General features: G+C 32.7%; 1 protein-coding gene across 2 annotated transcripts in view; it reads right to left on the bottom strand.

Annotated features, from left to right (window-relative positions):
- Window positions 1-27,732, bottom strand: part of LOC148946641 (protein Star-like) — a 114,433-nt gene that overhangs the window by 19,141 nt on the left and 67,560 nt on the right. The gene's annotated exons all lie outside the window — the stretch shown is intronic.

The following is a 27,732-nucleotide window of genomic DNA, read 5'->3' on the forward strand; positions in this document are numbered from 1 at the left end:
TAATTTTCAGAAATAAGAACATACATGTTTAAAATACATCTGATTTGTTAATAATATTTGATTTATTTTAATAATTGGGTACATTTTGCATATTTAAAAAAAAATAAAGTCGGGGTTTAGTTTTCAGAAATATGAACATCCTAGTTTAAAATACATCTGATTTTATTAATAACATTTGCTTTTTTTAAAATAAAGTTGGGTTTTAGTTCTCAGAAATAAGGACATTCACGTTTAAAATAAATCTGATTTTATTAATAACAATTGATTTTTTAACAAATTTGGGTTTTAGTTTACAGAAATATGAACATCACCATTTAAAATAAATGTGATTTTATTAATAATATTTTATTTTTAGTAAGGTTGGGTTTTAGTTTTCAGAAATAAGAACACCCATGCTTAAAATACATCTGATTTTATTAATAATATTTTTTTAATAAAGCTAGGTTTTAGTTTTTAGAAATATGAGCATCCCTGTTTAAAATAAATCTGATTTTATTGATAATATTTGATTTTTTCTAATAAAGTTGGGTTTTAGGTTTCAGATATACGATCATCCTCGTTTAAAATACATCTGATTTTATTAATAATATTTTTTTTTTAATAAAGTTGGGTTTTAGTTTACAGAAATATGAGCATCCCCGTTGAAAATACCTCTGATTTTATTAATAATAATATTTGATTTTTTTAAATAAAGTTGGGTTTTAGTTTTGAGAAATAAGAACATCCACGTTTAAAACACATCTGATTTTATTAATAACATTTGATCTTTTAATAAAGTTGGGTTTTAGTTTCAAGAAATACGAGCATCCCCGTTCAAAATACATCTGATTTTATTAATAATGATATTTGATTCTTTAAAAATAAAGTTGGGTTTTAGTTTTCAGAAATAAGAACACCAACGTTTAAAATACATGTGATTTTTTAAATAATATTTTTTTTTAATAAAGTGGGCTTTAGTCTTCAGAAAAAAGGACATTCACGTTAAAAAAAAAACACCTGCTTTTATTAATAATATTTGATTTTTCAAAGAAGTTGGGTTTTGGTTTTCAGAAATATGAGCAAAACCCTTTAAAATATATTTGGTTTTATTAATAACATTAGATTTTTTTAAATAAAGTTGGGTTTTAGTTTCAAGAAATATGAACATCCAAGTTTAAAATACATCTGATTTTATTAATAATATTTTTTTCTAATAAAGTTGGGTTTTAGTTTTCAGAAATATGAACAATACCGTTTAAAATTTATCTGATTTTATTAATGATTTTTTTTCTAATAAAGTTGGGTTCTAGTTTACAGAAATATGAACATCATCGTTTAAAATACATGTGATTTTATTAATAATATTTGATTTTTTAATAAAGTTAGATTTTACTTTTCAGAAATATAAGCATCCCCGTTTAAAATTCATCTGATTTTATTAATAATAATAATTGATTTTTTTAATAAAGTAGGGTTTTAGTTTTCAGAAATAAGAACATCCACGTTCAAAATAGATGTGATTTTATTAATAATATTTGATTTTTTGCAATACAGTTGGGTTTTAGTTTTGAGAAATATGAGGATCCCTGTTTTAAACACATCTGATTTTATTAATAATATTTGATTTTTTAAAATAAAGCTGGATTTTAGTTTTCAGAAATAAGAACATTCACGTTTAAAATACATCTGGTTTTATTAATAAAATTTGGTTTTTTAATGACATTGGCTTTTAGTTTCAAGAAATAAGAACATCCACGTTTAAAATACATCTGATTTTATTATTAATATTTTTTTTTAATAAAGTTGGGTTTTAGTTTTCAGAAATAAGGACATCCACGTTTAAAATACATCTGATTTTATTAATAGCATTTAATTTTTTAATAAAGTTGGTTTTAAGTTTCAAGAAATACGAAAATCCACGTTTAAAATACACGTGATTTTATTAATACTTGATTTTTTAATAAAGTTGGGTTTTAGTTTACAGAAATAAGAACACCGACGTTTAAAATACATGTGATTTTATTAATAATATATTTTTTTTAGTAAAGTTGGGCTTTAGTCTTCAGAAATACGGACAAGGGCTTATTCGGTTGGAAATTGAAAGGGCTAGAGCCCTTTTTAATAGTCGAAAGTGATTGATGAACAACTATACCCCCTCTCACGCCCCCCATTTCCCCAAACACATCAAATCAAAATTTTTAGATATTCATTTTGTTCAATGCAGTTGAAAGTTCTGGAAATTTGAGGATGGTCTTTGAGGATGACACCCCCCCCCCCAAAAAAAAACCTCAGGGCAAGGGTTTTAAGTTATGCCCTGGGGACATATATGGTTTTCTAGAAAGTTTTGCCGTAGAAACTTCAAAAAGGGCTCATTTAAATGGAAATTGAAAGGGCTAGTGCCCTTTTTAATAGTCGAAAGTGAATGGAGAGCAACTAACCCCTCATTCACGCCTACCATTTCCCCAAACACATTCAATCAAAGTTTTGAGACAGCCATTTTGTTCGACGTATTTGAAAATTCTGGACATTATGTATTTGAGGATGAGACACCCCCGAGAGCCCCCAGGGCAAAGGTTGTAAGTTATGTCCTGGGGGCATATAAGGTTCTTATAAAATAGCGTTGTCGTAAAAACTTCAAAAGGGGCTCATTCAATTGGATACTGAGAGGGCTGGCGCTCTCTTTAATAGTCGAAAGTGATTGGAGGGTAACTAAGCCCCTCTCACGCTCATCGTTTCCTCAAACATACCCCATCGAAATTTTCAGATAACAATTTTGTTCAACATAGTTGAAAATTCTGGAAATTAGGTCTTTGAGGTTGACACTCCTCCCAGAGCCCTCACAGCTAAGGTTGTGAGTTATGTCCTGGGGGCATATAAGGTTTATATAGAAAACTTTGTCATAGAAACTTGAAAAAGGGCTCTTTTGATTGGAAATTCAAAGGGCTAGTGTCCTTTTAAATAGTCGAAAGTGATTGGAGGACAGCTAGCCCCCCCACGCCCACCATTTCCCCAAACACATCCAATCAAAATTTTGAGACAGCCATTTTTTTCAACGTAGTTGAAAGTTTTGGAAATATAAGGTTTTTATAGAAAGCTTTGTCGTAATAGCTTCAAAAGGGGCTCGATCGATTAGAAATTGAAAGGGCTAGTACCCTTTTTAATAGTCGAAAATGATTGAAGGGCAACTAACCCCCTTCTCATACCCACCATTTCCCAAACACATCCAATCAAAATTTTGAGATGGCTATTTTTTTTAACGTAGTTTCAAATTCTAGAAATTAGGTCTTTGAGGATGACAACCCCCCCACAACCCTCAGGGCAAGGGTTGTAAGTTATGCCCTTTGGGCATATAAGGTTTTTATTATTGGGAATTGAGAGGGCTAGTACCCTTATTAATAGTCAAAATCGATTGGAAGGCGAATGCTCCCCTTATACCCATCATTTCCCCAAACCCTTCCGATCAACATTTAGATATAGCAATTTTGCTGAACGTAGGTGAAGGGTCCGGAAATTATGTTTTTGAGTATGACAACCCCCACCAGCCCTCAGGGCTAAGGCTGTAAATAATGCCCTGGGGGCATATAATGTAATCTATAAAGTTTCGTCATCGAAACTTCAAAAAGGGGTCTTTCGATTGGAAATTGAGAGGGCTATTGCCCTTTTTAATATTCGAAAGTAATCAGAGGGAGAATCCCCCCCCCGCCCATCATTTCCCTAAACATTTCCGATCAACATTTTGTTATGGCCATTTTGTTCAAGGTAAAGGAAAGGTCTAGAAATTATGTCTTTGAGGATGACAGCCCTCCCCCCATAGCCCTCAGGATAGGTATCGTAAGTTATGCCTTTGGGGCATTTAACGTTTTTATAGACATTTTTGTCGTAGAAGCTTCAAAAAGGGCTCATTTGATTGGAAATTGAGAGGACTAGTGCCTTTTTTATTGGTCGAAAGTAATCAGAGGGCAAATGTCTCCCTCCGCACCAATCATTTCCTCAAACCCTTCCTATCAAAATTTTGATATAGCCATTTTGTTACGACTATCAGAAAGGTCTGGAAATTATGTCTTTGAGGATAACAAATCTCCCAGCCCTCACGGCAAGGGTTGTAAGTTTTATCCTGGGCACATATAGGGTTTCTATAGAAAGTGTGGTCGCATAAACGTCAAAGGGGGCTCTTTGGATTGGTAATCAGACGCTCTAGTGCCCTTTTTAAGAGACAAAGTGATCAGAGGGGAGCTACCCTCTCTCCCCCCCCCCTACACACATGTCATATTGTCCCAAAATGCGTCTAACAGAAATTTTGAGATAACCATTCTATTCAAAATAGTCTAAATATCATATAACAAGGCCTTTGAGGTTGAAACAAACCCCAGAGACAAGGGGCAAGGGTTGTAAGTTATGCCCAGGGGGTATTAAAGGTTTTTATGGAAGGGATGGTTGTTTAACTTCAGAAAAGGCCCAGTCTTTCTTCCTGAAAGACTCTATCGATAAACGAACAGAAATTAACAAAAAAAAATATTTGCTCAAGATAAGTTTTTCAAAAAAAAATAAAGAACTCCATTAAACCAAAAATGAACAAAAATAGAATCAAATAATCTACCAAGCATATAACTACCACAAATCATTATCAATAAATAAATGAAACCCAAAACAAGCAGAAATTAAAATAAGTCAAACTCAAAACGAGCAGAAATTAATCTGAGTATGGTTCTAAACCCTATGCTTTCTAAAAGCCAGAAAATAATTTGTAATTTACTGCAAAAAATCTTTTAAATTTTTTCGCTTTTATAACTTTAAGAAATCAAAAAAATAATTAAGATTTAAAAAAATAAATATCAGCATTATGTATATTAAACTGACAATGCAATTTTTTTTCAGTAAATTCATTTGGATTTTTTGCAGTAAATTACAAATTATATTCTGGCTTTTAGAAAGCATAGGGTTTAGAACCCTACTCAGATTAATTTCGGCAATTTTGAGTTTGACTTATTTTAATTTCTGTTTGTTTTGGGTTTCATTTATTTATTAATACTAATTTGTGGTAGTTGTAGGTTTGGTATATTATTTGATTCTTTTTTTGTTCATTTTTGGTTTAATGGAGTTCTTTACTTTTTTTTGTGAAAAACTTATTTTGTGCAAAAAGTTTTTCCGATTAACAGTAAATAGCAGCAAAGTTTGTCGGACGACAGGCATTAAAAGAGAAAAAAACCCATAGTGTATATACTTTTGTGGTAATTGGAAATCTATTGACTGCATAATAAGAAATAGTCGCTTGGTAGGAGAACTTCATGTGCCCGTTGTATAAGGTCCTTCGGTTGTTTACGGTGTTGAATTACAGACACTAACCAATTATACAGGCAGATTCATCTACGTTGAACAAAATGGCTGTCTCAAAACTTTGATTGAATGTGTTTGGGGAAATGGTAGGCTTGAGAGAGGGGTTAGTTGCTCTTCATTCACTTTCGACTATTAAAAAGGGCACTTAATTTTTTAATAAAGTTCGTTTTAAGTTTCAAGAAATACGAAAATCCACGTTTAAAATAAATGTGATTTTATTAATATTTTATTTTATAGTAAAGTTGGGTTTTAGTTTTCAGAAACAATACCACCGACGCTTAAAATACATGTGATTTTATTAATAATATTTTTTAAATAAAGTTGGACTTTAGTCTTCAGAAATACGGACATTCACATTAAAAATGCATCTGATTTTATTAGAAATATTTGATTTGGTTTTCATAAATATGACCATCACTCTTTAAAATACATCTGGTTTTATTAATAGCATTTGATTTTTTTAATAAAGTTAGTTTTCAGAAATAAGGACATTGACGTTTCAAATACATCTGGTTTTATTAATAATATTTGATTTTTTAATGAAGTTGGGTTTTAGTTTTAAGAAATATGAGCATCCCCCTTTAACATACATCTGATTTTATTAATAATAATATTTGATTTAAAAAAAAATAAAGTTAGTTTTTAGTTTTCAGAAATATGAACATCACCGTTTAAAATACATCTGAATTTATTAATAACATTTGATCTTCTAATTAAGCTGGGTTTTAGTTCTTAGAAATAAGGAGATTAACGTTTAAAATACATCTGGTTTTATTAATAACATTTGATTTTTTAATAAAGTTGGGTTATAGTTTACATAAATAAGAACACCGACATTTAAAATACATATTATTTTATTAATAATATTTTTTGAATAAAGTTGTGCTTTAGTCTTCCGAAATAAGGACATTCACGTTAAAAATGCATCTGATTGTATTAATAATATTTGATTTTTCAAAGAATTTGGGTTTTGGTTTTCAGAAATATGACCATCACCCTTTAAAATACATCTGGTTTTATTAATAACATTTGATTTTTTACATAAACTTAGTTGTCAGAAATAAGGACAGTCACGTTTAAAATACATTTGGTTTTACTAATAATATCTTATTTTTTAACGAAGTTGGATTTTAGTTTTCAGAAATATAAGCATCCCCGTTTAAAATACATCTGATTATATTAATATTATTTGATTTTTTTAATAAAGTTAGGTTTTAGTTCTCAGAAATAAGGATATTCACTTTTAAAATACATATGGTTTTATTAACAACATTTGATTTTGTTTTAATAAAGTTAGTTTTCAGAAATAAGGACATTCACGTTTAAAATATATGTGCTTTTATTGATAATATTTGATTTTTTTTATAAAGTTGGGTTTTAGTTTTCAGAAATATGAGCATCCCCGTTTAAAATTTATCTGATTTTAATAATAATTATATTTGATTTTTAAAAAATAAAGTTGGGTTTAGTTTTCAGAAATAAGAACATCCACGTTTAAAACACATCTGATTTTATTAATAACATTTGATTTTTTAATAAAGTTGGGTTTCAGTTTCAAGAAATACAAGCATCCCCGTTTAAAGTACATCTGGTTTTATTATTAGTAATATTTGATTTTTTTTCAAATAAAGTTGGGTTTTAGTTTTCAGAAATACGTACATCTTCATTTAAAATACATCTGATTTTACAAATAATATTAAAAAAAAAGTTAGGTTTTAGTTTTCAGAAATAAGAACACCCAAGTTTTAAATGCATCTGATTTTATTAATAATATTTGATTTTTTAATAAAGTTGGGTTTTAGTTTTCAGAAATATGATCATTCACTTTTAAAATACATGTAATTTTATTAATAACATTTGATTTTTTAATAAAGTTGGGCTTTAGTTTTCAGAAATATGAACACCCATGTTTAAAATACATGTGATTTTATTAATATTTGATTTTTAATAAAGTTGGGTTTTAGATTTTAGAAATAAGAGCACCCATGTTTAATATACATGTGATCTTTATTAGTAGTATTTGATTCTTTAATAAAGTTGGGTTTGAGCTGTCAGAAATATGAATATCCCCATTTAAAATATATCTGATTTTATTAGTAATGTATGATTTTTTAATAAAGTTGGGTAAAAGTTTCCAGAAATATGATCATCACCCTTTAAAATAAATCTGGTTAACATTTGATTTTCTAATAAAGTTGGGTTTTATTTTTCAGAAATAAGGAAATCCACGTGCTGACACATTTTCACCACCCCATCTGCTGCCCTCGTTTCACCTTCAGTTATAGATGGCAGCACACCAGCTCAAGCAAAAGGGGGTGATAGGCATGCAAAAAGTTAGGTTCATTTAGGTTCACTTATCGAGGCGCCAAGATAAAAAAACCTAAATGAACCTAACTTTTTGCACGTCTATCACTACGCCCTTGTGCTTGAGCTGGTGTGCTGCCATCTATAACTAAAGGTGAAACGAGGGCAGCAATGTGGTGGTGAAAATGTGTCAGCACGTGGATTTTAGTTATTTGTGAAAAATAAACCCAACTTTATTAGAAAATCAAATGTTATTAATAAAACCAGATGTATTTTAAAGGGCGAAGCTCATATTTCTGGAAACCAAAACCCAACTTTATTAAAAAAATTATACATTACTAATAAAATCAGATGTATTTTCAATGGGGATATTCATATTTCTGACAGCTAAAACCCAACTTTATTAAAGAATCAAATACTACTAACAAAGATCACATGTATTTTATACGTGAGTGTTCTTATTTCTGAAAACTAAAACCAAACTATATTAAAAAATCAAATATTATTAATAAAATCACATGTATGTTCTTATTTCTGAAAACTAAAACCCAACTTTATTAAAACATCAAATTTTATTAATAAAATTGCATGTATTTTAAACGTGGACGTTCTTATTTCTGAAAACTAAAACCCAACTTTATTAAAAAAATATTATTAATAAAATCAGATGTATTTAAAACGTGGGTGCTCTTATTCCTGAAAACTAAAACCCAACTTTATTTTTGAAAAATATTATTAATAAAATCAGATGTATTTTAGGTGGGGATGTACGTATTTCTGAAAACTAAAACCCAACTTTATTTTAAACGGGGATGCTTGTATTTCTTGAAGCTAAAACCCAACTTTATTAAAAAATCAAATGTTATAAATAAAATCAGATGTGTTTTAAACGTGGATGTTCCTATTTCTGAAAACTAAAACCCAACTTTATTAAAAAAACAAATACTATTATTAATAACAAATCAGATGTATTTTAAACGGGGATGCTTATATTTCTGAAAACTATAACCCAACTTTATTAAAAAATCAAATCTTATTAGTAAAACCAGATGTATTTTAAACGTGAATGTCCTTATTTCTGAAAACAAACTTTATTAAAAAAATCAAATGTTATTAATAAAACCATATGTATTTTAAAGGGTGATGGTCATATTTCTGAAAACCAAAACCCAAATTCTTTTAAAAATCAAATATTATTAAAAAAATCAGTTGCATTTTTAACGTGAATGTCCTTATTTCTGAAGACTAAAGCCCAGCTTTATTCAAAAATATTATTAATAAAATCACATGAATCTTAAATGTCGGTGTTCTTATTTCTGTAAACTAAAACCCAACTTTATTAAAAAATCAAATGTTATTAATAAAACCAGATGTATTTTAAACGTGAATGTCCTTATTTCTGAGAACTTAAACCCAACTTTATTAAAAAATCAAATGTTATTAATAAAATCAGATGTATTTTAAACGGTGATGTTCATATTTCTAAAAACTACAAACTAACTTTATTTTAAAAAATCAAATATTATTATTAATAAAATCAGATGTATGTTAAAGGGGGATGCTCATATTTATGAAAATTAAAACCCAACTTTATTAGAAAATCAAATATCATTAATAAAACCAGATGTATTTTAAAAGTGAACGTTCTTGTTTCCGAAAACTAAAACCCAACTTTATTAAAAAAATCAAATATTATTAATAAAACCTGACGTATTTTAAAGGGTGATGGTCATATTTCTGAAAAACAAAACCCAACTTCTTTGAAAAATCAAATATTATTAATAAAATCAGATGCATTTTTAATGTGAATGTCCGTATTTCTCAAGACTAAAGCCCAAATTTATAAAAAAAATATTATTAATAAAATCACATGTATTTTAAACGTCGTTGTTCTTATTCCTGTGAATTAAAACTCAACTTTATTAAAAAATCAAATATTATTAATAAAATCAAATGTATCTTAAACGTGGATTTTCGTATTTCTTGAAACTTAAAGCCAACTTTATTAAAAAATCAAATGATATTAATAAAATCAGATGCATTTTAAATTTGGATGTTCTTATTTCTTGAAACTAAAACCCATCTTTATTAAAAAATCAAATGTTACTAATAAAACCAGATATATTTTAAACGTGAATATCCTTATTTCTGAAAACTAAAACCCAACTTTATTAAACAAAAAAATATTATTAATAAAATCATATGTATTTTTGAACGTGGATGTTCATATTTCTTGAAACTAAAAGCCAGCTTTAATAAAAAATCAAATGTTACTAATAAAACCAGATGTATTTTAAACGTGAATGTCCTTATTTCTGAAAACTAAAACCCAACTTTATTTAGAAAAAAATCAAATATTATTAGTAAAATCAGATGTAATTAAAACAGGAATGCTCATATTTCTGAAAACTAAAACCCAACCGTATTAAAAAAAATCAAATATTATTAATAAAATAACATGCATTTCAAACGTGGGTGTTCTTATTTCTGAAAACTAAAACCTAAATTTATTAAAAAATCAATTATTATTATTAATAAAATCAGATGTATTTTAAACGGGGATGCTTATATTTCTGAAAACTAAAATCCAAATTTATTAAAAATCAAATATTATTAATAAAATCACATGTATTTTAAACGATGATGTTCATATTTCTGTAAACTAGAACCCAACTTTATTAAAAAAATATTATTAGTAAAATCAGATATATTTTAAACGTGGATGTTCATATTTCTTGAAACTAAAACCAAACTTTATTAAAAAATCAAATGCATCACATGTATTTTAAACGGCGATGTTCATATTTCTGTAAACTAAAACCCAACTATATTAGAAAAAAAATATTATTAAGAAAATCAGATGTATTTTTAACTTTGATGTTCATATTTCTTGAAACTAAAACCCAACTTCCTTAAAAACTTTAATGTTATTAATAAAACCCAATGTATTTTAAAGAGTGATGCTCATATTTCTGAAAACCAAAACCCAACTTCTTTGAAAAATCAAATATTATTATTAAAATCAGGTGTATTTTTAACGTGAATGTCTTTATTTCTGAAGACTAAAGCCCAACTTTATTAAAAAAAAAAAATTATAAAAAACATCACACGTATTTTAAACGTCGGTGTTCTTGTTTCTGAAAACTAAAACCCAACTTTATTTTAAAAAAACGAATATTATTATTAATAAAATCAGATGTATTTTGAACGAGGATGCTCATATTTCTTGAAACTAAAACCCAACTTCATTAAAAAAATCAAATGTTATTAATAAAATCAGATGTGTTTTAAGCGTGGATGTTCTTATTTCTGAAAACTAAAACCCAACTTTATTTAAAAATCAAATATTATTATTAATAAAATCAGATGTATTTTCAACTGGGATGCTCATATTTCTGAAACCTAAAACCCAACTTTATTAAAAAAAATATTATTAATAAAATCAGATGTATTTTAAACGTGGATGGTTGCTTTTCTTGAAACTAAAACCCAACTTTATTGAAAAATCAAATGTTATTAATAAATCCAGATGTATTTTAAACGTGAATGTCCTTATTTCTGAAAAGTAAAACCCAACTTTATTAAAAAAAATCAAATATTATTAATAAAATCAGATATATTTTAAACAGGGATGCTCATATTTCTGAAAACTAAAACCTAACTTTATTAAAAAAATATTATTAATAAAATCGGATGTATTTTAAGCATGGCTGTTCTTATTTCTGAAAACTAAAACCCAACTTTATTAAAAATAAAATTTTATTAATAAAATCACATGTATTTTAAATGGTGATGTTCATATTTCAGCAAACTAAAACCCAAATTTATTAAAAAATCAATTGCTATTAATAAAATCAGATGTATTTTAAACGTGAATGTCCTTATTTCTGAGAACTAAAACCCAACTTTATTAAAAAAAATAATCTAATGTTATTAATAAAATCAGATGTTTTTTAAACTAGGATGTTCATATTTTTGAAAACTAAATACCGACTTTATTAAAAAAAATATGCAAATATGTACCCAATTATTAAAATAAATCAAATATTATTAATAAAATCAGATGTATCCTAAACATATATGTTCTTACTTCTGAAAATTAAAACCCAACTTTATTACAAAATCAGATATTATTAATAAAACCAGACATACACCTACGAAAGGTTATGAAATCTAACTCAGAAAAGTACAGACTAGTAAACTAAACATCCCAAATCATGAGTTTCATGCAACACACACCTACGAAAGGTTAAGAAACCTAGCCAAGAAAAGTCTAAAATAGTAAACCAAACACCCCAAATCATAGATTTCAGACAACACACACCTACGACACGCTAAGAAACCTAGGTCAGAAAAGTTCAAAATAGTAAACTCAGCACCCCAAATCATAGGTTTCAGACAACACACATTTACAAACGTTAAGAAATCTAGCTTAAATGTGAATTTTTTATGCTATAAGTATGTTTTATCTCATTCGAAGACTTGTAAAAAAAGTTGAAGAATAATATATTATATTAAAAAATAATGAAAAAAACATAAAAAAACAAACTTCAAAAAAGTATAGAAAAATGGGGGGGGGGGGGAGGCAAAACGTTGGAGGGAGGGGGCCCCTTGGAGGTTGGGGATAGGGGACCTTTGTAGGTTGAGGTCCTTGGTGGTTAGGGTCATTGGTGCTTACGATCGTTGACGGTTCATACTCATAATCATCTCACTACTTGATTTGCAAGGATTTCTAAGGATTGTTCTGAATTTTATTATTAAAATTCTTTTCTTGCCATCTACATCTCTATTAGTATCAACTTTTTAGTATATTATAATGTTATAGCATATTTTATATTGACAACACTGTTCAAATGGTACTTGTGTATTATACACAACACATCGGAGAAGTAAAGCTAGGTCAACTCACAAGGTCATCTTGTCATCGTTAACCATTTCCATAGATTGATGCTATTCCATATTTATAATAAATACCCTATGAGTTAATAACCCCTTCGGGCTTACCTTAACTGGTAATTAGTTTAACCCTTTTTTAGCATCTTCATACAATCCAATCACCAATTGAGATAAATCTCACCCCTATTATTCAATCACCAATTAAGAACATTCATAGAGTCCGATTCACAAAGGATATATCTTTTTTCGCAAATTGAGTTATTTTTTGGAAAATGATTCAACTTTCCACTGAAAATGATAAAAGATTCTTGGTAAGTAAATATATATTATTTCTTTTTATTCGAGATTTTTTTTCCTATAGTTACCTGTTAACTAATGGGTTTCCTTGGAACTATTGCAATTATCAAATGCAAATTTATATTTTTATGTGACAGCTGGTCAGCTTTAAAGGTATTTATCAGAAGGCTTGTAGGAATATCTCATATTTAAGACTAAATTGTCTGTCGTCAACCCTTTTTTACCACCTTCATACAATCCAATCACCAATTAAGATCATTCTCACCCCTATTATTCAATCAGCAATTAAGATCATTCATACACTCCAATTTGCAAATGCTATACCTTTTTCGCAAACTGAGCTAGCTTTGACGCAAAATGATATAAAAAACATGATTATTTTCCCATGCGACTGAAACCCGCGTTTTTATATAAAGCCCATTAAAATATTGAACACCTTGTACCAAGGTCTCTTGTATGCGTCAAATATATTATACTTCTGTGCATATTCTTTGTATAGTTGATAGTAATTAATTCCCATATGTCATCATTAAACCTACCAGTGAATGCTAATAGCCGAAAGCAAAAATGGGTGTTGCCTCAGAAACATGTCTGCTTGCATTACATAATCTCGTATCTGGTTCCAAATATAACGTGTTTACTCGCTTCATAGGTCCATAATATAGAGGGATTGGTCGCTTTATACTATCTAGCGTGAAATCAGCACCTATCTTAGTACTTACTTGTTGTCTTCTAACTTTCTTTATTTTCACACTTCAAAAAAGTGTGTTTTATTGAATAAGTAGTTATAGATTAACTGGCTACATTGAAAAATGGCGCCTTTCAAGCCTCTAGAGAATGACGGACAAAGTAAATTCAATAGTATTGCCAGATAACAATGTTCACCAGACCGATAACGTTAATTTTGCAGTATAACATGGAGTCACTCATAAAAGTAAATATAAATCCTCACTATTCATTTGTTGTTATTTTCACCTCCAAAATGGAAGATGAAAATATAAATAGTGCCATAAAGCACTTATAGTAATCACAATAGGCTATGATTACAGCCTGTTCTATACTTGAAAATAGTTGGAAGTATTGACCTCGAGCTATAATCAATCAAAAGAACCCCAATCTTGTACTTATTAAATAAAAAAAAAAGTTTTTTCTAACTGAAAGTAAGTAGCGACATTAAAACTTAAAACGAACAGAAATTATTCCGTATATGAAAGGGGCTGTCCCCTCCTCAACACCTCACTCTTTACGCTAAAGTTTTTTATTTAAAAAAAAAATAAAGTTGTGTGACAGAGTCAAAATTTAGCGTAAAGAGCGAGGCGTCGAGGAAGGTACAGCCCGTTTCATATACGGAATAATTTCTGTTCGTTTTAACTTTTAATGTCACTCCTTACTTTCAGTTAAAAAAACTTGGGACTTATTGATCGTACTGGATCGATACGATCAACCCTGAAAAAAAAAAAAAAAAAAAAACGCATCCGTGATCTTTCTCCTGGCAAAAAAAAAAAAAAAATCACATTTTTGCAGATAGGAGCTTGAAACTTCTATAATAGGGTTCTCTGATACGCTGAATGTGATGGTGCGATTTTCATTAGAGTTCTATGACTTTTAGGGGTTGTTTCCCCCTTTTTTCGAAAATGAGGCAAATTTTCTCTGGCTCGTAACCTTTGATGGGTAAGACTAAACTTAATGAAACTTATATATTTGAAATCAGCATAAAAAATATGATTCTATTGATGTATCTATTAGTATCAAAATTCCGGTTTTTAGAGTTTTGGTTACTATTGAGCCGGGTCGCTCCTTACTTACAGTTCGTTACCACGAACTGTTTAATTACTTGTACTTGGATCAGGACACAAGTTATGTAGCTCTCCTTGGCGGCAGAATCTGGCAGTGTTGAATTCCACAGGTTACGGCCTTTGATTAACGGGGCGATAATTTCAAGCCATGAAGGGTCCCATCTGCAACCATGTCTTTGGAAACCTCGAGACAATTCCAGAAACAATTGGCTCGAGGTCAGATTTGATGGTGTTAAGCCAAGTTTTGGCTTGTCCTCCATGTCTTTTCCCCCAATCAGGTGCTGGTTTGCAGCGTAGGCTCTGATTTGTGAAAGTGTCGGCTGGTCTTCGGCAAACATGGCCGAACCAGGACAGGCGGCGGCACCGAATGATAGATGTGATGTCATACTTCTGGTCATATCGTTGGCGGATGATCGTATTTGGGATTCGGTCGCCGAGTCGTAACCCCAATATGCTCCTCAGGCATTTGTGTTCAAAAGTATTGAGGGCGTGTGCCTAGGTGGAAAGTTAAGAATTATAGGCGTAAGAACACAATCCAGTTTTAAACTATTACCACCAGGAGAATCGCCCCCCTCCGTACAAGTTGGAGCTAGGTGCAAATATTTACCTTATAATAGTAGTGTAAAATAATAGAATATTGTATAATAGAATAATAAACAGAAGGTCAAAAGTCGGTTATCAAGCGTCTCAAGAAAAAAAAACGGATGACCAACATTTAATTTTCATTAGTGATAATTTACTTCTGGAAACCACCCAAGACAATAAAGACGCAATCAAGACAATCAGTGGAGAGTTTTTTCTTATCCAATTCCAAAAATGTTAGTTGTAAAGGAATGGCTCTACCCGTTCAACGTGTCAACTGGATTTCAACCAGTTTAGACTATTTTCAACTCGGGGACGAAAGATTAGCTAAATAGATAGCACTTGAAGAAATTAATTTAAAGAACAAAGCTTTCTGATGGAAGTAAAGAGCAAAGTTTAAATTTAAAACGACCGATATTATTACTTCACAGCGTATCTAACATATATCAATAAAACTTGGCAAAATAAACCAACTGGTGTTAGCTCCCTATGTGTGTAGGATTATAGAAAACTAGCGCTTTAATGAAAACACAAAAGCCAAGTAAAAAAAAAACAAGGGTACTTATCGGTTAGCTGGAACACACGCGAGAAGTAAAGTTTGGTTAATGCTAATGAAATAAAACAAAATAAGATTAAAATATAATAGTTTAGAAACAAATTTGGGCTACTTATTTACACATTAGGGGGGAGGGGTGGGGTTAAAGCATAGTATATTTTAGATACGTAACCTAAGCTAGCCTAGGTACCTTTTTTTGCCCCTGCAACCCCAAAAAACTAAAGTTTAAATATTTTTCACGGAGTGAACAATACCTCACTAGGCAGAGAAAACCTGTTTTTCATTAGGGTCTTTGAGATTCTATATGCCGTTCTTGTCGCGTGTGTTCCAGCTAACCGATAAGTACCAAAACAAGAATATTGATTTAGGAGTAAAAAGTGAGTACGTAGCCTCACAACAACAAACTAATCTATTAGATAGGCTGTGAAGTAATAATTTTTGTTCGTTTTAAGTTTCAACTTCGCTCTTTACTTCCCTAGGAAAAACTTTTTTTAAATTGATATTTGTCTGTTTTCTTAATAAAAGCGTTATTAATTAGAAATCCTAGTCACCCACTCAATTACAAATCCTGTGGACATGGTCGATCATAAATTTTTGAATTATTTTTTGTCTCCATTGCCTTCAAATGGCTCACAGAACTGATAGACTATCTGAATTACCCTTAATGCATGACAATCTGCCTCAGTTCTACCCTAGGATGATAGAATACCATCAAGAAGTGAATATAATTATTTTTACACAATTCTGAAAAGGCTATGCTAGATTTCCCTCTCCCGGAGACTATCTAGCTCTCAAGCCTTTCTATGTTAAAACTGAACTGCATACTAAGAATTAATTTCTAATATTGGTATCGCGCATCAATTTCCTTGGTATTCTAAAAATAACTATTTTTCTAAAGAGGATTTTCAAGGTTTTCTAAACATAAGCATACTTTCCGTATATGTCGTAAAGTTTCGTGAAATTATATCATATAACCTGAATTCGAAACAAAGAAGTTTCTGTTATTTATTTTTAATGGGCTTCCAATACAGTTTCTTATGTTCATCGTCCTTATCATTTTATTCTGACTCCTGGGTCCAAATTTACCTTCCCTGTACCATTAAAATACAGTAATGCGATGGGCATTCCAAAAATACTTGAAATTCTTGTCAACTAGGTATTGGCACCCGTTTTCTATGACTGTGAAGGAGTTGTACTTTTGGATTTTTTAGAAAGTTGAGAAGATCTCTAGATTTCCCTAAATATAGTCTAAAAGGATAGAAGCATCAGAATAAATAGGATAGGAGAATTAATTAAAAAGAATTAATAAAAAGAATTAATAAAAAGGATAGGAGAATTAATTTTACATTAAAGGAGGCTGTGTTGAAAAATCCATTCTAATCATGGACGTTGTAAATCCATTATATTTTCAAAGATCCATAGCAATAGAAAAATCATATTACAATTGCAAAATTCAGCTTATTTTTATAATGTTCTTGTACTATCAGAAATATGAACTATATTTTTATATGGAACCATCTGAGTATTCCTGCAAAACACAAAGTTTCAGGGCCGTATCCAGGATTTTTGTTCGGGGGGGGGGGGTACCCGATTTTTTCCCGTGGACTTTGTCTTACATCCTCGAGCAACATTACGTTAGCTCGAGACCGTTAGTCCGCCCCTTGCGAACAAGGACGCGTCCACTAGGCATACCTTCGTATCTTTAAGGTATTTTTTTTTCCTTTTTTTTGAGACAGCAAAAACATAACGCAAAAAGAAATAGTAGAAGTAGTCTATATATTTTTTATTTTATTTTTTTTTTTAGCTAAAAATAAGGGCGAATATCTATATAACGAAATCCAGGCGACGATTTTTCTTCCCTGCAAAAATGTCGATGACCTTGTCTGGGCAGATGTCAACGTTCTTATGGACTGCAAGGAGGGCTAAGCCACTCAATCGTTCTTCTCCTGTTGAATTTCTCAGCCAGGTTTTGAGCCTTCTGAGCGTTTAGAAACCTCTTTCCGGAGTAGCAGTGCTAACAGGTAACGTCGCAAGAACCGCCAGAAGAAGAAAAACATTTGGAAAAAAGGTGGCGTCGCATGCCTGAAGCGAAGACACAGCACAAGTAGGCCTCTCTGATACCGGAACATTCTCCCACTTGATGCGCCATAGCTCAATTTCTTAACAGGTGCTCCGTGTTCGAAACGTCCGCCGTTTCATCGGCAAGCACCGAAAAACATGGACTTACGTTTACTCTTTCCACAATAGACTGCTGAAGAAGCTCCCCGGATGCGGCGAGAATACCATTCTGGATGATGGGAGAAAGATATTTGACATTTCCAGCCGCAGAAAGAAGAAGGTTCTTCAGAACATCGTCACCGTGTCTCGCCGTCAGCCGCAGTAGTGCTCGGAAGTTGCCATTATTATGGGAAGGTTCTGGATCCGAGACCGAAATGGGGCCGGAATCGTTAGTACCACGAAGGGCAAGCTGTTGCCGCCCACAAAATATCACCGTCTCAACAATTGGTCGCAACTTCTGGCGATTTTCTTGAACCTGCGCTTTCCTTGCCGCGTCTAGTTGGTGCGCGATATCGTCCTTCCTTTTCTCCGAGACAGAAATGAAGTTTTCAGCCGATACGATGCAGTTTCTATGAAACTCTGCTTGTTGGTAAGCTGTGAAGCACTCTATCACATCCTTCCAGTTCCTGAATGGTTTGGTGATTAGATTCCCCAAGCGCTGGTGGCAGCCTTTGCCAGCTGTCTCTGACGAGAACAGAACGCAAAATCTGCAAAAAGCAGCGTCCTCAGACGGAGAGTAGGACAACCAACTGAAACGAGCGAGCCAAGTTAACTGAAACTTCAGCTTCCGTTTTTCGGATAGGCTACTTGAAAAATATAGGATATATCTGGAGTCCAAAGGCCCTTCAGCAAACGAAGTTTAGAATTTGCATGAAGACTGGATGATTTGTTGACAAAACGACCGATGTCATTTGCAAACAACGACAGAGACTGGGTTGGTGCAGGTGCGTCGTGGTTGGTCCCAGGGTCCGCGATTCAGAAGCTTCAAAGATGGCTCCAGTGCCCTTCAGATCCATAGGTGTAGATGAATGCTCCGCAGACGTCCCGCTAACGCCACTGTCAGAAACATCCCTGGTTCGCTCGGGCGCAAAAAACGACGTAATGTCACACTTCCTCTTCATTTTGGAAATCGCTCTTCTCTTATCCAAGTCCGACATTGAACTGAACTGAACTGACACTCCTGCACTCTTATAACATTTACCTCGAGCCCCCATTAATCCTAATTTACTATGCAAGGTCTGACCTTGCATAATGAGGCGAACATGGGGTTACCTAATTGTGTAAGCTGATCACAACCTTTTACCCACAAAATTGTATGCCCCAAAATGCAATAGGATAATAGCGCATATTAACCCTAATTTACTATGCAAGGTCAGGTGAACATGGGGTTACCTACGGTTACCTAATTGCGTAAGCTGATAAGCACCGTTTACCCACAAAATGCAATAGGATTTAGTATGGGAACATATTTTTTCTGGTAAGGTTTTGTCTTTACATGTATTTTTTAGACTAATTTCCGACTCGGTCAAAATTTCGGGGGGGGAGGGGGGGGTTCAAACCGGGTAACCCCCCCCCCCTGGATACGGCCTTGCAAAGTTTACAAAAAAAGGTTACTACCCATACTTACATACTTTACAAAATGTTTAGGCACAAAGAACAAGAATGTAGTACGGAACTAGCTGATTCTTCCAATATTGGAACAAACAATGGTTGGGGTTTAACTTTTTAAATAAGTTTAATGCCGTCCAGAGCAGGGACGGCAATTAAACTGCACACTAAGAAAAAATTTCTAAGATTTTATCGCGCATCGATTTCTTTGGTATTCTAGAAGTAACTATTTTTCTAAAGAAAATTTTCAAGATTTTCAAAACATATGCAAAATTTTCGTATCTCTAACTTATTTCACTAAACACCCCCTCTCCCCTAACAAACACCAAAAAAACTTTAGACATACAGGTGTGGAATAGTAAAAAACAAACAAAAATTTGGAATGCAGCCCGACAACTTAAAAACAATCACAGAAAAAAAATTATACATTTTTAATGTATTTTTACATTACATTTTTAGGACTATTATTTCTATAGGCTATACATTACAAATATTTTTAATCCTGTCTATTAAATAATTAAAATCAGTAAACAATTTGAATAGGTAAATATAACAATAAGTAATCCTTCTTTTAATATACAACTTTGAGCGGTTCCAGAACCACATCCCAACACTTCTCCAACCCCAAGTGGCAAAGGGGTTGGGGTCAGGGTCGTAATTTGCTATGGGGAAAAGGAGGCAAATTCCCCTCCCTGACCTCAAAGTTTTGGAAACCCCGTATCTCCAGCTTTTCCATTTGAGCCATGGCACCGAAAGCCCCGTTTTTAGTGCCATTCGGAACTTGTAGAAAATGCAATCCTAGGCAGCGCAATCGCACTGCCTAAGTAATGAACGATGTTGGCACAAGGTATGTTTTTTTTTCCTTTAGACCAGGGCACTTTGTATCGAAGGAGTTGTCGTAGAAACATAGAAAAGGGCTCATTCGATTGGAAATTGGAATGGTTAGTGCCCTTTTTAATAGTCGAAAGTGATTGGAAGGGAACTAACACCCCTTCCACGCCCACCATTTCCCCAAACACATCCAATAAAAATTCTGTCCCTTGGCTTGAACAGCAAGGGAAATATATTGGCTTGAAAATCAAGAAAAGTGGCAGCTACTACAACATTCTGCCTAAATGGGATATTTTTTTCTTTTTTTTTTCTTTTTTCTTTTCCACAGATAGCTTGGCACTGGAACATCGTAGAGGGTTGTTCAATAGCTCATTTTAAAGGAAATTAATTGGGTTAAAAATCTATAGTAACTAAAATAAATTATTTCTAAAAGAGAATAAATTTTTCCACCAAAAACTGCGTTTATGATGTCTTTTCACACTGCAGTCTTTCAAACATAATCGTATACCAGCGGTAAGATTTGAACCCACGCCTCCGAAGAGACTGGTGGCTAACACCAGTGTCTTGGACCACTCGGCCAGGCTGCCTCTTATAATTTGGGTTGCAGCAGTAGCTAGCAACCTAGTAAGAGACGATCAGTCCCATGCTAAGAAATATAAAAACCCAAAACTCCTAAAAATAGAGTAAGATCAATTATAATAAAGAACGACCTCTTGCCTATACTAAATTATATAGGCCACTTAACTATAGTATAGGTTAGTAAATTTACATTAAAAGACGATCACTGAAATAACAAACCATTCCATACATTGGACTTGGTTAGCTACTTGATTGTTTGAGTTTCGTCTCTTACTATTTAAAAGAAGAAAAAGCCGTAGGCTTTTTCCTGTTTGTATTTACAGTTAAAAAACGAACTCAGGTCCAATGAAACTGAACCCTGTGGTTCATTCATATTATCTTCATTATTTTAGCTAGAATGTAAATAAACAAGTTTCTCTTTTTTACAGTAAATACCAATCTGTAGCCCGTATTAACTGAAGATCCGGGTTGCAACGTATTATAATAGAAAAGAGGAAGAGACGATCACGTCCGATGTTTATTATAACAAAGATCGAACTCTTCCCTATACTAACTTGCATTGCAGCGGTAGCTAGCAACCTAGTAAGAGACGATCACGTCCAATGTTAAGAAATATAAAAACCCATAGTTCCTAACAAAGGAGTCAGATCAAAACAAAAAGTACACGATTAGAACCGCCTTGTCCGAAACCCCTGTATAGGAAACTTTCTGTCCCTTGGCTTGAACAGCAAGGGAAATATATTGGCTTGAAAATCAAAAAAATTGACTTTAACCACGTTATTCTCCCCAAACGGGATATTTTTTTCTCTTTTCTTTTTTTCTTTTCCACAGATAGCTTGGCACTGGAACATCGTAGAGGGTTGTTCAATAGCTCATTTTAAAGGAAATTAATTGGGTTAAAAACCTTTTGTAACTAAAATAAATTATTTCTAAAAGAGACTAAATTTTTCCACCAAAAACTGCATTTTCGATGTCTTTTCACACTGCAGTCTTTCAAACATAATCGTATACCAGCGGTAAGATTTGAACCCACGCCTCCGAAGAGACTGGTGGCTAACACCAGTGCCTTGGACCACTCGGCCAGGCTGCCTCTCATAAATAAATATATATGTGAATTTGGGTTGCAGCAGTAGCTAGCAACCTAGTAAGAGACCATCAGTCCAATGCTAAGAAATATAACAAAACTCCTAAAAATAGAGTCAGATCAAAACAAAAGTACATCATTAGAATTACCTTGTCTGAAACCCTACTAGATAAATAATGAATGTCATCATAGTTTTATATTAGAGCTATGACGTGAATAGAAAAACACAAAATTATATTGTTGTTTCTGAAGACGTCATGAAATAATATCATTGCGATATGACGTCATCATGAAATAAAATCATTACGCCTTGAAGTCATAATTACTATATAAGAAGCGTCAAAACTATAAATGTTCTCATTCATAATTACATAATGGTTTCAATCAAGCAAGCTGCACGCAAGTTAAAAAAACAGTACTACACAAACAACAGAGATAGTATCTTGAAAAGAGAAAAGCAAAGGTATTCAACCGACCAGGCGTATCGAGAAGTAAAAATTGAGCAGGCTAGACAAAAGATCAAGGAGCGTTATCACAATGATAAAGATTACAGAGAAGCAAGAATTGAGCAGGCTAGACAAAAGAGCAAGATATGTTGTCACAATGATGAAGATTATAGACATGCAAAAATTGAGACAGCCAAACAAAAGTTCAAGGAGAGTTATCACAATGATGAAGATTACCGCATCAAATATAAGAAAGGGGCTTGAAAAGACTTCTTTGTCGGAGAGACTTGAAAAGGGGCTCATTCGATTGGAAATTCAAAGGGCTAGTGCCCTTTTTAATAGTCGAAAGTGACTAAAGGGCAACTCACCCCCCCCCCTCAAGCCGACTTTTTTCCCAAACACATGCAGTCAAAATTTTTAGATAGCAAGTTTGTTCAACGTAGTTAAAAGTTTTAGAAATCAGGTCTTTGAGGATGATAACCCCCTCAGAGCCATCGGGGCAAGGGTTGTAAGTTTTGCCCTGGGGGAATATAAGGTTTTTTATAGATAGTGATGTTGTAGAAACTTCAAAAAGGGCTCATTCGATTAGAAATTAGAATGGCTTGTGCTCTTTTTAATAGTCGAAAGTGATTGGAGAATAACTAACACCCCTCTCACACCCACTACTTCTCCAACCAAATCCAATAAAAATTTTTAGATAGCCATTTTGTTCGAAGTAGTTAAAAAGTCCGGAAATTATGTTTTTGAGGATGACACTCCCCCACAGCCCTCAGGGCAAGGGTTGTAAGTTATGCCTTGGGGGCATATAAGTTTTTTTTTTTATAAAACGTTGTAGTAGAAACTTGAAAAAGTAATCATTCGATTGTAAATTGAAACGGCTAGTGCCCTTTTTAATCGTCGAAAGTGATTGGAGGGCAAGTAACTCCTCTCTCACGCCCACCATTTTCCCAAACACATCTAATCAAAATTTTGAGATAACCATTTTGTTCAACGTAGTTTGAAGGTCCGGAAATTATTTCTTTGAGGATCACAACCCCCTCACAGTCCTCAGGGCAAGGTTTGTAAATGATGCCCTAGGGCATATAAGGTTTTTATAGAAAGCGTTGTCGTAGAAACTTCAAAAAGGGCTCATTCGATTGGAAATTGGAAGGTCTAGTTTTCAGAAGTTAACTTGTTAATCAAACATTAATTTTTGATGTCTTGTCTGATAAAAAAAACTTGAGAATAATTAGTCCACTTCAAGATAAAATGAATTAAGCGAAAAAAATGAAAACAAAATAAAAATGAACCTTAAGAAAAAATGTGAAGAAATAAAGATCAAGGATGAGTTTTTTAAGGCCAACAAAACTACTGGATGAACAAAGCGAATATTTCGGGAGAACAATCCCCTCCCCTCTTCGGCGCTATCAGAGAAATTAGAAGATAATGCCAAAAAATGTGGAAGAGACAACTCGGATAAAAGTAAACTGACGAAACTAAACCACGCAGAAAGACAATAAATAAAAACAACAAACAAAAACCAAACTTGGAAGAATTAAAAATACAAAACCAAACAACATGGAAAATCCACAGAAATGACAAAGAAATAAAATCGAAAAGTAACAGAATGAAAAATTTAAAATCCAAAAAACTTAATTCCAAGAGTGATCCACTGACTAATCTACGATTAGCAAAATCCGAGATTTTTATTTTTCCCATCTGTTCATCACCATTTCTTGAAAATAAAAGTAAGAAGACCGAATTTAATTAATTTTTTTGTGATATTTTGCATTCAAATTTTGTTGATAAATAAAAATTTTGTTGATAAACAAAAATTTTATTAGTCAAAATTCTAGTCAAAAGCTAGTCAAAACTCTACCCGGGTGCAAGACAGGCCAGAACCGTCACAGTGTTGCAGGTAGTTAAAAATTTGGTCCTGGTTCGTCCCTCAACATTTCTTGTCAAATTCTTAAAATGTTGCTGTCGATTCGACACATTTTAAGTCGTTCTTCTTTACCGCAACGTCTCTTCAGCACTGTTAATCAACACCATCTTTCAAATTCAATCCGCGTGAAGATGAAAAATAAGGAAGGGTAAGCTCCTAAATTAGAGCTAATTCCAAATCTCAAGTGATTAAAGATTAAAATTGTTAATTTACAACAGGAGAAGCGTAGCCCAAATGGAAGCATCGAAGAGATGTGGCGAACTACAACTCTGCATTCCGTATACAAAGCACAAATGGACCACTATCCTATTTCAAAGAAGAAGAACAAAGTTTCCCTAAAGGTAGGCTCTGATGGCCGAACGAAAAGCAGATCGCCCCTGAATAGAGGAGGGAATAGGAAACCACTATCCTATTTCAAAGAAGAAGAACAAAAGTTTCCCTAAAGCTAGGCTCTGATAGCCGAACGAAAAGCAGATCGCCCCTGAATAGAGGAGGGAATAGGAAACCACTATCCTATTTCAAAGAAGAAGAACAAAAGTTTCCCTAAAGGTAGGCTCTGATGGCCGAACGAAAAGCAGATCGCCCCTGAATAGAGGAGGGAATAGGACACCACTATCCTATTTCAAAGAAGAAGAACAAAATTTTCCCTAAAGGTAGGCTCTGATGGCCGAACGAAAAGCAGATCGCCCCTGAATAGAGGAGGGAATAGGAAACCACTATCCTATTTCAAAGAAGAAGAACAAAAGTTTCCCTAAAGGTAGGCTCTGATGGCCGAACGAAAAGCAGATCGCCCCTGAATAGAGGAGGGAATAGGAAAACACTATCCTATTTCAAAGAAGAAGAACAAAAGTTTCCCTAAAGCTAGGCTCTGATGGCCGAACGAAAAGCAGATCGCCCCTGAATAGAGGAGTGAATAGGAAACCACTATCCTATTTCAAAGAAGAAGAACAAAAGTTTCCCTAAAGGTAGGCTCTGATGGCCGAACGAAAAGCAGATCGCCCCTGAATAGAGGAGTGAATAGGAAACCACTATCCTATTTCAAAGAAGAAGAACAAAAGTTTCCCTAACGGTAGGCTCTGATGGCCGAAAGAAAAGCAGATCGCCCCTGAATAGAGGAGGGAATAGGAAACCACTATCCTATTTCAAAGAAGAAGAACAAAAGTTTCCCTAAAGGTAGGCTCTGATGGCCGAACGAAAAGCAGATCGCCCCTGAATAGAGGAGGGAATAGGACACCACTATCCTATTTCAAAGAAGAAGAACAAAAGTTTCCCTAAAGGTAGGCTCTGATGGCCGAACGAAAAGCAGATCGCCCCTGAATAGAGGAGGGAATAGGTCCTAAGGAAAGATTTCAAGGAAATTGAAACTTTATAGAGGGTAAAGGGTGTAGCTTTGAAAGGATCGGAGTGGAGGGGGAACTTTTGTAGCTGTATTGGCCTCTGGCGGCTTTGCGACACAGTAGGTTTTCAGCAGCAGTAGTAGTACTATTGGCTGGTTGCATCCCACTGCAACCGTTAGGTATATAAAAGTAGATTTTAGGAATATTACAAAATTTATAAATTGTGTAATTCATAGAATTTTTGTTCTACCAAATTCTTATAAGAGTTTTTGCTGACACTTCGTTAGTTGAATTTTATTTGGTGTAACCTCTCAATTTTTATTTCATAATCAAATATTTGCATGGTTTATTGCATATAAGTTCTTTTGTTTCGGTTTTTACTAGTGTCGTAAACAGATTTTAAGAGTCAGTTAATTCCGTTTTGAACACGGTTATAGCTGTAACTTGTTTTCTCTTTTGGGCTAAGAGGTTATCACATTTAACTATCTTAGATTTGAATCTGATAATAGACACAAAGGCAGTCTTGATAGACAATATAGTATTTTTGGAGTTCTACTAGGCACCTATAAGTTATCTTGAAAAAATAAGCCGGGGCTTACCTTAAAGGATACCTTTAGGATACCTTAGGATACCTAAAGGATCTTACCTTAAAGTACACCTTAAAAACTTCAATAAACCGGGGCTTACCTTAAAGGATCACTATATCTCGTCCATTATTAAAATTTTTAGTTGGTGTGGCCAAACTAATTAGAATTAATTGGGCGGGCATTCCATAGCTAGTAGAGCTTAGGTTAGATATAAGTATAAGTGACACAAAACTAAAAGCTGACACCTACTTTTCCAGAAATGGTTGCAAAACCATTGAGCTTCACTAGTTTTATGCCGGAGATATTATGCCGGAGAGATATTCAGTTATGATGAACTTATATCATTAGAAAGTGTGAAATATTTTTTGTTTCGATTAAACAGAGTATACTTTTCTTTAAAGTTCAGGAAAAGCCTGTTCCTAAAACATTCTAGCACACCTGCTAAGAAAACTAAAAAAAATGTCATTTGATAAGTTTTGCATGTTTAGGAGTTCCCTGTGGTGCAACCAACTTTGATTGAAAATCTTGCCAACAAAGTGTCACTGCGTTTTCAACGACATTTCAGAATCAAACTACAGATTCTCGATAGATTTAAATTATAACTAGTCCCATGAAAGAGTTGGCTTCGTCTTTAAGAAGGTCAGCCGACCATAAGGTCCGCAAAATATTTCTTTAAGGTACCAAACCCTCTTAAAAGCGCAGCTGATTTAGAAAATATTTTTTTTTGCCCTGTATTTTTCAGCCGGTATAGCTTTCGCATATTTTCCGTATTTTGAGTATATAGTATATATTTGGCTTTTGTTACGAGAAGAGACTAGATGACGTTGAATTTTCTTTCTACTGTTTTTTGACAATATTTGTATTCTAATACAAGTTTTAGATAGCTACAATAATAATTTCTGAATTGATAAACAGTACCCAATTATTACTACAAGCTTTAACAATTATTTCATTTTATAGCCTTAATTTGATGATAAGTCTTATGAACCATTCAGCTCAAACTATATTAATCAGTATCTATGCGGCCACTATAGTAATAAAAATTTGATTGGGTTTGAAAAACTCCCTTTATAGGCGCATTTTATCCAGGCTGAAAGCGTGCATAAAAGAGAAACTCAGTGCCACTGATCATTGAAAAACATTCTTAATTTAGCCTAATCAGCTTAATTTAACATTCGTAATTTAGCTTAATTTAGCAAACGTAGCATTCATTATTTAGCCTATTTAGCTTAATTTAGCTTAGAACTAAGGAGCTAACCGTCTATTACATGCTTGAAGAAGAATATAGAATTGCAGTATCTTCATACATTAATTAAAAAAAAAACTTTCCGAAAAGAAGCTTTACAAAAAAATTTAAGATCAGCAGATACAAAAACCTATTAAAATTCATACTCAAAGCGACCAAAGATTACTGTTAAAGAATAAATGAAACCCAAAACGAACAGAAATAAAATAAATCATAGCAAACAAACATACAACAAGTAGGCTACTAATATAAATGAATAAATAAATCTTAAAACGAGTAAAACTGAAA

The sequence above is a fragment of the Artemia sp. Qi Xiang Cuo genome, chromosome 11, assembly GCF_049724085.1.
Source record: "Artemia sp. Qi Xiang Cuo chromosome 11, ASM4972408v1, whole genome shotgun sequence".
Taxonomy (NCBI): Eukaryota; Metazoa; Arthropoda; class Branchiopoda; order Anostraca; family Artemiidae; genus Artemia; species Artemia sp. Qi Xiang Cuo.